This window comes from Eriocheir sinensis, chromosome 39 (genome assembly GCF_024679095.1).
Source record: "Eriocheir sinensis breed Jianghai 21 chromosome 39, ASM2467909v1, whole genome shotgun sequence".
In the NCBI taxonomy this organism is placed as follows: Eukaryota; Metazoa; Arthropoda; class Malacostraca; order Decapoda; family Varunidae; genus Eriocheir; species Eriocheir sinensis.
Window position 1 is genome coordinate 15,582,909 of NC_066547.1, and position 14,768 is coordinate 15,597,676.

Sequence of the window (14,768 nt, forward strand, 5' to 3'; positions counted from 1 at the left end):
CCTGTAAAGGATGCCCAGCTGACCCAACCCTCCACGGTGAGTCTGTCCCACTTAATGTTGCAAGAGTTATCCAGTATCTTCACTCTCTCATGCTTTCCCTATGTCCTGTGCTGTCCAACTTAATAATGTGAGAGTTAACTGGTGTTTTCACTATCATCTTTTTAGAGTGTCTGATTAAAAAACTAATGCAAGAGTCATGGTGTCTTCACATTTTTGTTCCTGTTGAGTGCCTGGACTTATCAGCTGTCTTGTGCTGTCCAACTTATTAATGCAAGTCATGGTGTCTTCACTCTTAACCCTTTCATTGCTAAGCGCTCGCAAAGAGACTATCCCCTCAGGCACGCTCGGGCACCCCAGCGGGGGAAGGGAATCTCTTTTAACCGCTATATCTCAAAAACTATTCATCACAGCTACAAAACAAAGACACCATTGGAAAGAGGAGGCCAAGATCTATAAGATTCGGTTATGTAAGCCTCTCCTGCGAACGTACAGGCATGTTCAGGTGTTTTTATTTGCTGTGAGTGCGACTGGTGCTTGCAGCGAGCTTTTAGCACCACCAGAAAGTAACGCTAGTGCTCGCTCTTTTAACCTCTGTATCTCAAAAACTATTCATCACAGCTACAAAACAAAACCACCATTGGAAAGAGGAGGCCAAGATCTATAGGATTCGGTTATGTAAGCCTCTCCTGCAAACGTTCAGGGCGTGTTTTTTGCTGTGAGTGTGTCTGGCGCCCGCAGCGAGCTTTCAACACCACCAGCAAGTGACGTTAGTGCTCGCTCTTTTAACCTCTGTATCTCAAAAACTATTCATCACAGCTACAAAACAAAACCACCATTGGAAAGAGGAGGCCAAGATCTATAGGATTCAGTAAAGTAAACCTCTCCTGCGAAAGTACAGGCACATTCAGGGGGTGTTGCCTGTGAAGACGTACATTTATACGTGCGCGACGGTCAGCCGTAAGGCAACTACTGTAGATCTCTTGATGATGGGGTGGTGGCAGGGCAGTATTGCCAACTGCAAAATTTACAACTATTTGGTCAAAATATCAGTCATGTGAAGCTATGCAAAAATGTCGCTATATTGGACAACAACATCCACCAGTTGCTCGTTCGTAGATTTTCCACGCTGGGCTGATATGATTTTCCACCAAATTTAGTGAAGATTCCACTCACTTGGCAATCCTGTGTTGTGAGAATTAGTGTTGGAACACTCATACACGGGAGATTTGAGTGCGGGTGGAGCTCACAGCGAGCGTTTAGCAACACCAGGAAATACGCCTAACACTCACTGTGAGCATTTAGCCATGAAAGGGTTAAGAAACATGATCCATGCTGCTGCCACCACCGGGTTAAAAGAGTTAGATCCTGATGTTTCTTGGCAATAGTAGGTGTCAGAAACCAGTAAATACAATGCTCTGAGTATGACAATCTGTTAACGGTGGGGAGAATGCTGACAGACCAACGATTGGCTTATGTCAGCCTGGCCAGCAAGTCGGTCCGTCTATGAGGACTGACGTGTCTCTCTGTACAGGTGGAAGGCATGAGTGCGGGTTCCCTTTGTTTGCCGCAAGACGAGAGTGCTCACAGCGGAAAACAATGGGAAGAGAGCCTCAGGGCCGTATTTTAAAACATTTCAGCGCCCAAGTTCACCTATTTGACGAGGCTTTCCTAAGAGTTTGGGGCATTTCCAGGAGTAGTTTTATGACCCTGGTGGTAGATTGACCCTTCTTCTGTACCGTGAACCTAAAGAAACACTCATTAGAACCCGCTTGATGCCCTCTTTGACCTTTGTAAACAGTTGATGTGAGAAGCAAAATTGTCTTAAAATACCAACCTCAGTTTGCTATGAGGGTAGAGGGTAGCAGGTTGCCTAGCGGGTCAGAGGCAAGAACAAACACATGTTATCTAATAGGAGTGGCCATACAGGACGCGGGTAGCGGGTTCCCTCCAAGCTTACCCATTGTATTACATAACGTGTTTATTCTTGCCTCCGACCCGCTGGGCATCCCACTACCCTCTACCCTCCCAGCAAACCACCGTGTGCAGTGTGGCCGCACCCTTAGGGCTTCGGCCACCTTGAACTAAGAAAAATAAGGAACACAATCCTCCAGTACAGAACCAATACATAGTTTAACCCCCAAAAGTCGGCAGGTTTGAGCTTGTACAAGTTTTCCGCCCCACCCGCCTGCTACACTACAGTACGGCTAGCGAGTGGAAAGCTGCCGATTTTCACTTTACTATTTCCCAATATGCTCACTCTCAACCTATATACACAACCCCCGATTAATACCTGGTACCCATTCACTGCTGGGTGGACAGGGGCTATGTAGGGTATCAGAAAAGCCGCCCAAATTTTTCCACTCCGCCCGGGAATCGAACCCAGGCCCTCTCAGTTGTGAACAGAGTGTGCTAACCACTGCACTACGAAGCCCCCCAAGAATAGGGAAACTGTGGCTGCTAAATTCCGGTGCAAAGCCTGCACCTCCAGCATAATAACTGGTTGAGGGAGTCTCCCTAACAACCGTAACACAGTGATTCGTGTTGTATGTCATTTGTCATTGATATTTGTTCATAAAATTACTTTTAACTCATATAAAATAACATCTATAATGATTTTTGGTAATATTTTGATGGGATATGGGATGCATTAATGGAATTCACAGTAATTCATAGATTTGCATCCACATGCACACATACTCGTAAACGCACACAAACGTACATATACATTCACACAAACATACATATACATACACATAGCTGGGCGTTATCGCAATAAATTATCGCGATACTTTATCGCTAATAACAAAATCGGATTATGGACCATCCACTACTTATTTAAATATATATCGGTATCTTCGTTACTTTTGTAACCAAACTAGCGATAATCGCTACTTTTTTTCCGCCTCTCAGAAAAAAACGTTGTCTCCCTACTGCGCATGCGTGGCCCGGTGTTGTGTGAAAAAACTTCGGGGTATGAAATATCTTCGGTGATGAGATTTCATACTTAGATCATGAAAATTAAAACGCAAGGTTATTTTTTTATGCTACTCAAAAATCAATATATCACTGAGAAAAATCATTTAACTTTCCCCCAAAATGATTATTCACTGCCTCAAATTTGATATTCCATATTAGTTTGTGACCATGCCATGGTACTGAAGGCACCCGGTGTTGTGTTGTTTGGTGTCCCATCATCAAAAGCTGGCGATTTTGTGTACAAACACTGGTCTCTCGTGAACTGCGCATGCTCAGACCATTAAGTGTAGACCTGTACAGTCTCACAATGCTTTTTTAACACATTAAGAGTTGCTGGAAGGCTGAATCAAACATACAGTACCACCATCCTTGCTGTTTCTAGAACGACGTACACTCTGTACATATAAATACAACTCGTACAGAGTGTCGTTCTAGAAACAGTGAGGATGGTGGTATTGTTACTATATGTCTGATTCAGCCTTCCAGCAACTCTTAATTACGGTTTAAAATCTTTATGAGACTGTACAGGTGTACGCTTGCTGGTCTGAGCATGCACCGTTCACGAGAGACCAGAGTTTGTAAACAATTTTTGACGGTGGGGACGCCAAATAACACAACACGGTTCAGGCATTTCTAGTACTACCGTCCATATGTACGTGCCAACGTGTGGTTTTAAGGTTTTGTAAGTTTCCTAAAATACAGATGATGAAAATTTTAATTCATCAATGTTGTTCTATCTGAAATATCAATATAGTATCGTTTTCGCCTATTGGACTTATCGCTAGCTAGTATCGGAATTGTGGATTTTTATCGGGTATCGGTTATCAGTTATCGCCTATATTTGTGTCTCTAGTTAATGAATATCGGTTATCGCCGTTAAGGTTTTTCATTATCAGTTATCAGTTATCGGGAATAAGGTTTTCTGTTATCGTGCCCAGCTATGTACATACATACATATACATACACACACATACACATCCATACATATATATACATACACAAAATAAACACACATGTACATACCTATATATCAAACCTTTTACTATACACCAAATATATAGAAATTCTCATTCATTCTGACAATTAATTAAATGATTTTTTCTTTTCTTTTTGAATGGCGAAAGATTGCAGGTTAACATAAGATTTTTTCAATGTGTTGCCAGTGAACTCCATATTCCTGGACCAAGACAGGCAATGCTATTATTACAGAGAGATGTATTAAATCGCGGGACATGAAGATTTGTACTGTTTGCTCTTTGTCCATCTATTAACAAGAAGGTTAAAGAGTCTGTTTCCTTAATGGCAGTGAGTTCCATATTCCTGGACCAAGACAGGCAATGCTATTATTACAGAGAGATGTATTAAATCGCGGGACATGAAGATTTGTACTGTTTGCTCTTTGTCCATCTATTAACGAGAAGATTAAAGAGTCTGTTTCCTTAATGGCAGTGAGTTCCATATTCCTGGACCAAGACAGGCAATGCTATCATAATATTAAATAATGTATTAAAGCGCGGGACATGAAGATTTGTACTATTTTCTCTTGTTACTCTTTGTCCATCTATTAACGAGAAGGTTAAAGAGTCTGTTTCCTTAATGGCAGTGAGTTCCATATTCCTGGACCAAGACAGGCAATGCTATCATAATATTAAATAATGTATTAAAGCGCGGGACATGAAGATTTGTACTATTTGCCCTTGTTACTCTTTGTCCATCTATTAACGAGAAGATTAAAGAGTCTGTTTCCTTAATGGCAGTGAGTTCCATATTCCTGGACCAAGACAGGCAATGCTATTATTACAGAGAGATGTATTGAAGCGCGGGACATGGAGACTTGTACTATTTGCCCTTGTTACTCTTTGTCCATCTATTAACGAGAAGATTAAAGAGTCTGTTTCCTTAACCCGGTAGCAGCGACGGACCAAATTTGTGGCTTTAGCGGGTACCAGCGACGGGCCACATTTTTGCCATGATATAAACCCCCCAAAAATAGATGATGCATAAACTGATCACACATGCGTTGATATATGTTATGAAATGGTTTGCGTGAGTGATGATTCTTTCTCATTGTTTTACTTAGAGGGGCCTTTAACCTAACCTAACCTAACCTAACCTAAGAAACATGACCCCCCGCAGCTTCCGGGTTGATGGTTTTAAATATCAATAACAGCAGGAAATAATTATGAATTGAGCCGATATTCAACAAATGATGTTCAGAAAATATCTCTCAAGTTGAACTGAATTGTCTAATGAAAAATATACATCTGAATACCGTTTTCTGTGCTACTACTGACTTATTTATAGCGTCTTCCATTTAGCGTAATCTGTTTTTGGGTCGTGATCTGTAGAGTCCCTTATAGAGTCCCGACTACCTAAGATTTGGACGCCATTATTGTGCCTGTTTTCGCCGTGCTTTTCAAACGCTATCACACGCTCTCGTGGGGACAACAGGACCAATAATGGCGTCTAAATCTTAGGTTGTCGGGACTCTATCTTTAAAGGGACTATACAGATCACGACCCAGAAACAGGTTACGCTAAATGGAAGACACTATTAGAAGAGAAGGCCGAGGACAGACACACACAGAAATGCAATAATGGAGGAAGGGAAAGGCGAGCGTTTAGTGTGGCTGGACATTATACCGATATGTTTATTTTGTATTTATAATGTCTATTTTCCTTTTATTTTCCTTCCTTCCTTCCTTCCTTCCTTTGTTCCTTCCTTCCTTCCTTCCTTCCTTTGTTCCTTCCTTCCTTCCTTCCTTTGTTCCTTCCTTCCTTCCTTCCTTCCTTCCTTCCTTTGTTCCTTCCTTCCTTCCTTCCTTTGTTCCTTCCTTCCTTTGTTCCTTCCTTCCTTTGTTCCTTCCTTCCTTCCTTCCTTCCTTTGTTCCTTCCTTCCTTCCTTCCTTCCTTTGTTCCTTCCTTCCTTCCTTCCTTCCTTTGTTCCTTCCTTCCTTCCTTTGTTCCTTCCTTCCTTCCTTCCTTCCTTCTCAATTTTATCATCTAATCTTTCCTTTTTATTAATGTTAATGACTGTGAATGTATGTTATTATTGTTATTATTATTATTATTATTATTATTATTATTATTATTATTATTTATCTTTTTCTGTCTGTGTGTGTTCAGAATTATGTATTATATGTGTATTTTATTTATTTTAGTTCTCTCTCTCTCTCTCTCTCTCTCTCTCTCTCTCTCTCTCTCTCTCTCTCTCTCTCTCTCTCTCTCTCTCTCTCTCTCTCTCTCTCTCTCTCTCTCTCTCTTAATAACTTTTTAGATAATATGAATTCTCTCCCTCTTCCCTTTTCCTTTCATTCCCTTCCCTTTCCTTCCCTTCCCTTTCCTTCTCTTCCTTTCCCATCCCTTCTCTTCCCTTTTCCTTTCCTTCCCTTCCCTTTCCTTCTCTTCCTTTCCCATCCCTTCTCTTCCCTTTTCCTTCCCTTCCCTTTCCTTCCCTTCCCTTCCCTTTTCTTCTCTTCCTTTCCCATCCCTTCTCTTCCTTTCCCTTCCCTTTCATTCCCTTTCCTTCCCTTCCCTTTTCTTCTCTTCCTTTCCCATCCCTTCTCTTCCTTTCCCATCCCTTCTCTTCCTTTCCCTTCCCTTTCATTCCCTTTCCTTCCCTTCCCTTCCCTTTCATTCCCTTTCCTTCCCTTCCCTTTTCTTCTCTTCCTTTCCCATCCCTTCTCTTCCTTTCCCTTCCCTTTCATTCCCTTTCCTTCCCTTCCCTTTTCTTCTCTTCCTTTCCCATCCCTTCTCTTCCTTTCCCTTCCCTTTCATTCCCTTTCCTTCCCTTCCCTTCTCTTCCTTTCCCATCCCTTCTCTTCCTTTCCCTTCCCTTTCCTTCCCTTTCCTTTCCTTCCCTTCCCTTTCCTTCTCTTCCTTTCCCATCCCTTCTCTTCCTTTCCCTTCCCTTTCATTCCCTTTCATTCCCTTCCCTTTCCTTCTCTTCCTTTCCCATCCCTTCTCTTCCTTTCCCTTCCCTTTAATTCCCTTTCCTTCCCTTCCCTTCCCTTTCCTTCTCTTCCTTTCCCTTCTCTTCTCTTCCTTTCCTTCCTTTCATTCCTTTCCTTCCTTCCATCCTTCCTTCCCTTTTCTTCTCTTCCTTTCCCTTCCCTTCTCTTCCTTTCCCTTCCCTTTCATTACCTTCCCTTCCCTTTCCTTCCCTTCCCTTCCCTTTTCTTCTCTTCCTTTCCCATCCCTTCTCTTCCTTTCCCTTCCCTTTCATTCCCTTTCCTTCCCTTCCCTTTTCTTCTCTTCCTTTCCCTTCCCTTCTCTTCCTTTCCCTTCCCTTTCATTCCCTTTCATTCCCTTTTCTTCTCTTCCTTTCCCATCCCTTCTCTTCCTTTCCCTTCCCTTTCATTCCCTTTTCTTCTCTTCCTTTCCCATCCCTTCTCTTCCTTTCCCTTCCCTTTCATTCCCTTTCCTTCCCTTTTCTTCTCTTCCTTTCCCATCCCTTCTTTTCCTTTCCCTTCCCTTTCATTCCCTTTCCTTCCCTTCCCTTCCCTTTCCTTCTCTTCCTTTCCCTTCCCTTTCCTTCTCTTCCCTTCCCTTCCTTTTCCTTCTCTTCCTTTCCCATCCCTTCTCTTCCTTTCCCATCCCTTCTCTTCCTTTCCCTTCCCTTTCATTCCCTTTCCTTCCCTTCCCTTCCCTTTTCTTCTCTTCCTTTCCCATCCCTTCTCTTCCTTTCCCTTCCCTTTCCTTCCCTTCCCTTTTCTTCTCTTCCTTTCCCTTCCCTTCTCTTCCTTTCCCTTTCCTTCCCTTTCCTTCCCTTCCCTTCCCTTTCCTTCTCTTCCTTTCCCTTCTCTTCCTTTCCCTTTCCTTCCCTTCCCTTCCCTTTCCTTCTCTTCCTTTCCCATCCCTTCTCTTCCTTTCCCTTCCCTTTCCTTCCCTTTCCTTCCCTTCCCTTCCCTTTCATTCCCTTTCCTTCCCTTTCCTTCTCTTCCTTTCCCATCCCTTCTCTTCCTTTCCCTTCCCTTTCATTCCCTTTCCTTCCCTTCCCTTCCCTTTTCTTCTCTTCCTTTCCCATCCCTTCTCTTCCTTTCCCTTCCCTTTCCTTCCCTTCCCTTCCCTTCCCTTCTCTTCCTTTCCCTTCCTTTTCATTCCCTTTCCTTCCCCTTCCCTTTCATTCCCTTTCCTTCCCTTCCCTTCCCTTTCCTTCTCTTCCTTTCCCTTCCCTTTCATTCCCTTTCCTTCCCTTCCTTTGCCTTCCCTTCCCTTTCCTTCCCTTAAACTGCTCTCAAAGGCAAGGCAAGGAGAGAGACAGAGGTGATAGATAAACTTATTATTATTATTATTATTATTATTATTATTATTGTTATATGGATGGGAATGTCTTTAAGGAGGAGGAAGAGGAGGAGGAACACAAAGGAACACAAAGGAAGAACAAACAACAGCAGACCTGCTGGTCCTTACGAGGTTGTTTGTGACAAGCTACACTAACTATCTAATCAAAGGTGGAAGATGAAGGACAGCAAAGGCAGGCTCCTCACCCCATCCCTCCAGCCAAAGCTGGCAGGAAAGGAAAAAGAACCATGCAGCATGGAAAAACTGCATGGAATTTATGTAGGAAAGAGGAAAGAACTACCATTACTGCTACCACTAACCGGGCGATAAAAGCGGACAAGGGCACCAGTATTCGAAAGAACTTAACGTTATTACGACAATGAGTAATATCTTAGTTGCTGGTTGGATTCAAAACACTTGTCTAATCTATTCTTGAAGGCCGTAACTGTTGTACTATCAACGACATCACAGGGTAGAGAGTTCCAAACATTAACAACTCGATTGAAGAAGAAGTGTTTAGCTGATGCGACGAGAATCTTTTACCACTTATCTTCAAATTGTGATTTCTTCTTGTTCTATTTGATCGATCAATTGTAAAGTAATCTTCCGCATTAATATCACTGAATCCTTTGAACATTTTAAACACTTCTATTAGATCGCCTCGCATTCTTCGTTTTGATAGGCTGAATAAATTTACTTCTTTAAGCCTTTGTTCATATGACAAATTTCTCAACCTAGGAATCATCTTTGTTACTCTTCGTTGGACCCGTTCCAACTTTTCTATGTCTTTTCTGTAGTAGGGAGACCAAAACTGTACACAGTACTCTAGACGGGGTCGAACCAACGAATTATACAGTTTTAATATTACTTTTTCCGATTTATTATTAAAGACTCGTCCGATGAAGCCAACCAATTTGTTTGCAGTTTTGAGGAGGAGGAGGAAGAGAAGAATTAGTTGATAATGAAGGACTGGGAGGAGGAGGAGGAGGAGGAAGAGGAGGTCCTTCATTATCCACTATTTCCTCTCTTCCTCTTCTTCCTCCTTTTTCTCTCCTGTTTTATTTCTCTTCCTTCTCCTTATTTTCCTCATTTTTTTTTTTTTTTTTTTTTTTTTTTTATTTATTCCTCCTCCTCCTCCTCCTCCTCCTCCTTCCTCTTCTCATCCATCTTTTGACTCCTTATTTTCCATGTATTTTTATTTACTGTTATAACTGAACTTTCAACAAAGCAATATTAACAAGTCTCCCCTTTGACCAGGTTTCCCCGTGACCCGCGTGCCGATTTCGTTGACCAGCGGGGCATACAGTGCTTCTGAGAGCCCCCGCCCCAGCCCCGAGACCTGCGGGGTGATCCACTGGACTTGAGGTGGGTCTGGGTTCCTATGCTGTCACATCCCTTATGCAAGAGTTCACCAGCATCTTCACTCTTTCATCCCTGTGCTGTCTAAATCCCTTATGCAAGAGTTCACCAGCATCTTCACTCTTTCATCCCTGTGCTGTCTAAATCCCTTATGCAAGAGTTCACCAGCATCTTCACTCTTTCATCCCTGTGCTGTCCAAATCCCTTATGCAAGAGTTCACCAGCATCTTCACTCTTTCATCCCTGTGCTGTCTAAATCCCTTATGCAAGAGTTCACCAGCATCTTCACTCTTTCATCCCTGTGCTGTTCCAACACGCTCGCAGCGGGCGTTTAAGGCCACCAGCAAATACGCCTAATGCTTGCTGTGAGCGTTTAGCAATGAAAGGGTTAAATCAAGTGATTTAAATCAATTTAAATGAGAGTAAAAAAATCATGATTTAAATCAAAATTAAATATACTGTATTTAAAATGATTTAAGTGATTTATCAAGAGTAAAATACTTAATAATTTATATATATATATATATATATATATATATATATATATATATATATATATATATATATATATATATATATATATATATATATATATATATATATATAATAACATGTGAATCAGTTGTAGAGGAAAAGTATCAAATCTACTTGTCCTGTAGTGGTCCTGTATTGGTCCTGTAGCAAGTCAGGCACCAGTTAATCATTGCCATCTCTTACAAGTCAGGCACCAGTTAATCATTGCCATCTCTTACAAGTCAGGCACCAGTTAATCATTGCCATCTCTTACAAGTCAGGCACCAGTTAATCATTGCCATCTCTTACAAGTCAGGCACCAGTTAATCATTGCCATCTCTTACAAGTCAGGCACCAGTTAATCATTGCCATCTCTTACAAGTCAGGCACCAGTTAATCATTGCCATCTCTTACAAGTCAGGCACCAGTTAATCATTGCCATCTCTTACAAGTCAGGCACCAGTTAATCATTGCCGTCTCTTACAAGTCAGGCACCAGTTAATCATTGCCATCTCTTACAAGTCAGGCACCAGTGAATCATTGCCATCTCTTACAAGTCAGGCACCAGTTAATCATTGCCATCTCTTACAAGTCAGGCACCAGTTAATCATTGCCATCTCTTACAAGTCAGGCACCAGTTAATCATTGCCATCTCTTACAAGTCAGGCACCAGTTAATCATTGCCATCTCTTACAAGTCAGGCACCAGTGAATCATTGCCATCTCTTACAAGTCAGGCACCAGTTAATCATTGCCATCTCTTACAAGTCAGGCACCAGTTAATCATTGCCGTCTCTTACAAGAAAAATATTCAAAATCATAAAAAAAGATAAACTATTAGTCCTACTTATGATTTTTGTGTGAAAAACTCCTCTTGGGTAATGTATATTAAACTATGATTTCATTGGCCAAGTTTAATACAAGAAATTGTCCCCATCAGGCTGAGTAGCTAGCGTGCGGCCTTGCATTCTCCCTGGACAGTTCTGCATCTTTATAATTTCCTGTACCTTTCAATGTTACTTTCACTTTTTTCCTGTCACCAGCGAGGGGCCTAAGACTACCCACATGCTGTCCTGAAGACCACCCAGCAACCCGGACTCTAGAGGAAACCGCCCAAGTAAATCAAGAATGAGTTCCGGGGGGCAGCATGAGCCAAGATTAAATGGCGTCACTATAAAAATTGCCTGCGCCATGACGGGCTGGGGCCGACCACCAGGCCCCTGAAGAAGGCCTACCGGTGCTATAGGGGAACACATAAAAAAAAAAATGGAAACAAAGAAGAATTTATGCAAAAAAAATCATTTCAATCAAAAAAATCGATTTAAATAAGAAAAATCTCCTTTAAATCAATTAAGTCGATTTTTTTAATTTTTTTTTTTAGAACATCATGATTTTTTCCAACCCTGCCTCTCGGAAACTCTTGGGAGCTTTCTGTAACCTGGGAGAGCTCTTTGGAACCCCTGAGAACTCTTGGGAGCTTTCTGTAACCTGGGAGAGCTCTTTGGAACCCCTGAGAACTCTTGGAAGCTTTCTGTAACCTGGGAGAGCTCTTTGGAACCCCTGAGAACTCTTGGAAGCTTTCTGTAACCTGGGAGAGCTCTTTGGAACCCCTGAGAACTCTTGGAAGCTTTCTGTAACCTGGGAGAGCTCTTTGGAACCCCTGATAACTCTTGGGAGCTTTCCGTAACTTAGGAGACTCTTGGAAATGCTTACGAAATCTCTTAAAACTCCCTCAAACTCTACTGAAAGGATCACCCCATTTCCGCAGGTCCTGGTGGCACCCGACCCGAGCTACTGGTACTGCCCTTGGCTGGCGGATGAGATCTTCCTGACGGATGTGACGGCCAACTTCCTGACTGTGAGGATCGGGGAGTGCAAGAAGCGGCCGGAGGTTTTCAAGGACACGACCGACCCAAACCAGAATTCCCAGTGCTCGATTGTGTGATGTGTTGTGATTGTGAATATGTCTTGACTTTGCTGGTGAAGGTTTCCATGGTGAACAGGATCATACTGAAAAGATATTAGCCGGGGGTCTTCAAGGACACGACCGACCCAAACCAGAAATCCTAGTACTCAATTATGTGGTTATTGCGAATATGTCTTGACTTTGCTGGTGAAGGTTTCCAGGGTGAACATGATCATACTGAAAAGATATTAGCACGGAAAGATATTGTTGTGCTGTGTTCGTGGGAGTCCCGTAAACAAACATGTGGGTACAGCTATTACTGGACGCAAAATGTTATTGTAAAGCATGCTGGATACATTTGACAAGCATAGAAAACCACCTAAAAATTACAAGTTAAAACTCTGTCATCACTTGCAGAATTGGAAGTCCAAACAATCTAAACTGATACTTCAAAGGGAGCCCACAGCCTTGGGATTACTTTAGGCATTTGGGTTTGAGTCTTGGTGCAAAGCCAGATTTTTAGGAAATTTATTTATAAAATTGTGCGGGCCGTGACCACCTCGTGTGTGACCCCCTGCTGCTCACAAGCCGTACACCAATTAACCTGGTAGCAGCGACGGGACAAATTTGTGGCTTTACCGTGGAGCAGCGACGAGCCAAACTTGTGCCATGATTTAAACCCAAAAAAATAGATGATACATAAGCTGATCACAAATGTTTTGATATATACTATGAAATGGTTTGTGTGAGGGGTGATTTTTTCTCATTTTTCTCGCTTAGAGGGACCATTAAGAAATATGATCCCCGCTGCTACCAGGTTAAAAAAAAAAAAACATCCTATGGAGAAAAAATATTCTCTGGGGAAGCTCAAGAGATAGAGGAAGGCCATTTCCTGAGGAGTATTTGCACTCTTTGTTTTGCTTATTAGGGCAAACACAGATTTTTAATTAGTATTTTCCCACCAGTAGTACTATGGGTTGTCCACCTCACCCTACAATGGAAACAATATAACATTTGAAAAATCATGCTATTCCGCCTTCTGTATAAAAAGAGATGTTATATGTTTTTTCCTGTTTTAGTAATGGAATTTACTATTAAGCAGAATATTGTTGTACACTTGGGCACTTAAACAGGAGGAGGCTTTTCAAACAGGCAAATGTTGGTGCCCAGATGTTTAAAAATGCTGCTTGGAAGTCTGGAAGAGTGACTGGAATCTGCGACGTCTTTGCTGATGGGGGCTTCGTGGTGCAGTGGTTAGCACACTCGGCTCACAACCGAGAGAGCACGGGGTCGATTCCCAGGCGGAGTGGAAAAATTTGGGCGGCTTTTCTGATACCCTACGCCCCTGTCCACCCAGCAGTGAATGGGTACCAGGTATTAATCGGGGGTTGTGTCCCGTCTCCTGGGGTTTGTTCTCTTCTATAATTCCTTCCCCTTCTGTCTCTCTCCGGCACATGACCACAGATGTTGCGCCCACTAAACAAAACTTTCCAACTTTTTCTCTGGTGATTCTCTGTACAGGCAGTGGTTCGGAAGGTGTACTAGACTGCCTCCAGCTGACTGTTTGAGGCTCTACCATGTCTACCGGTCATGGTTTTAGGGTTTCCGCCGTCCATAAGCTTAAGAAATCTTGTGTACTGTATTTCCAAGCTTCTGAAAATGGACCCAAAATATCATACTGAGTGCCTTTCTAATGTTTATCTCTATGTATAGGGAAGGGAGTTGTATCATAGCCTGTTAAGAATATTAAGGTGTCTATTGTGTATTTCCAGGCCTCTGAAAATGGACCCAAAATATCATACTGAGTGCCTCTCTAATGTTCATCTCTATGTATAAGGAAGGGAGTTGTATCATAGCCTGTTAAGAATATTAAGGTGTCTATTGTGTATTTCCAGGCCTCTGAAAATGGACCCAAAATGTCAGAATGAGTGCATGTTGTACCTCTAATGTTTATCGCTATGTATAGGGAAGGGAGTTGTACCCACAGAGTTATATACATAGAGGGTTCCCAGAGCCTGGATTTTGAAGCAACTGGCGGCCATCTTAGGGTGACGAATGGCGAGACAGAGAGAAATTTACTTTCCCATAGTTATGTCTGCTATTATCAGGTCAGCAGTGCCTCAGCGACCCTCTGTCAGATAGACTTGTTATTTTCTTGTCCATTTTCTACCCACTGACTATTGTTACATTGGTACATGTCATATACCATCTGCATCGGAAAAACATGCTCAATTTGAAGCTGTAAACGAAAATCTAATACAATAAAAAGTTCCTGAATGACAAGTAATTGAAGCAAAAAAGATGAACAAAAATGTTTATACACTACCATCATGATATGCAGCAATGTCTCATGAACACGATGATCGGCTCAGTTTTCCAAAATATCATAATGGTGGCTTGCTAATAGTGGTTAAGCGTAAACATGTGGAACAACGGAAAGGTCGCCAATCCGTCACTCTATGGCGGCCGACCACAGGCAGGAGCAGTGGCTTCACCTCTCACCGTGGCGAGAGATTGGAGTTGAGCCCTCTAGTCTATAACTCTGTGGTTGTACCATATCCTGTTAAGAATATTAAGGAGTCTGTTGTGTATTTCCAGGCCTTGGGAACTGTGACAATGGACTGAAAACAACATTGGAATTAGTGCAAGATATACCCCTGATGTCCTGTTCCTGTTCTTCTCTTGTATATAGAGAGAGGAGAGAAAGAACAGACATAGTTAGTGAAGTGCCTT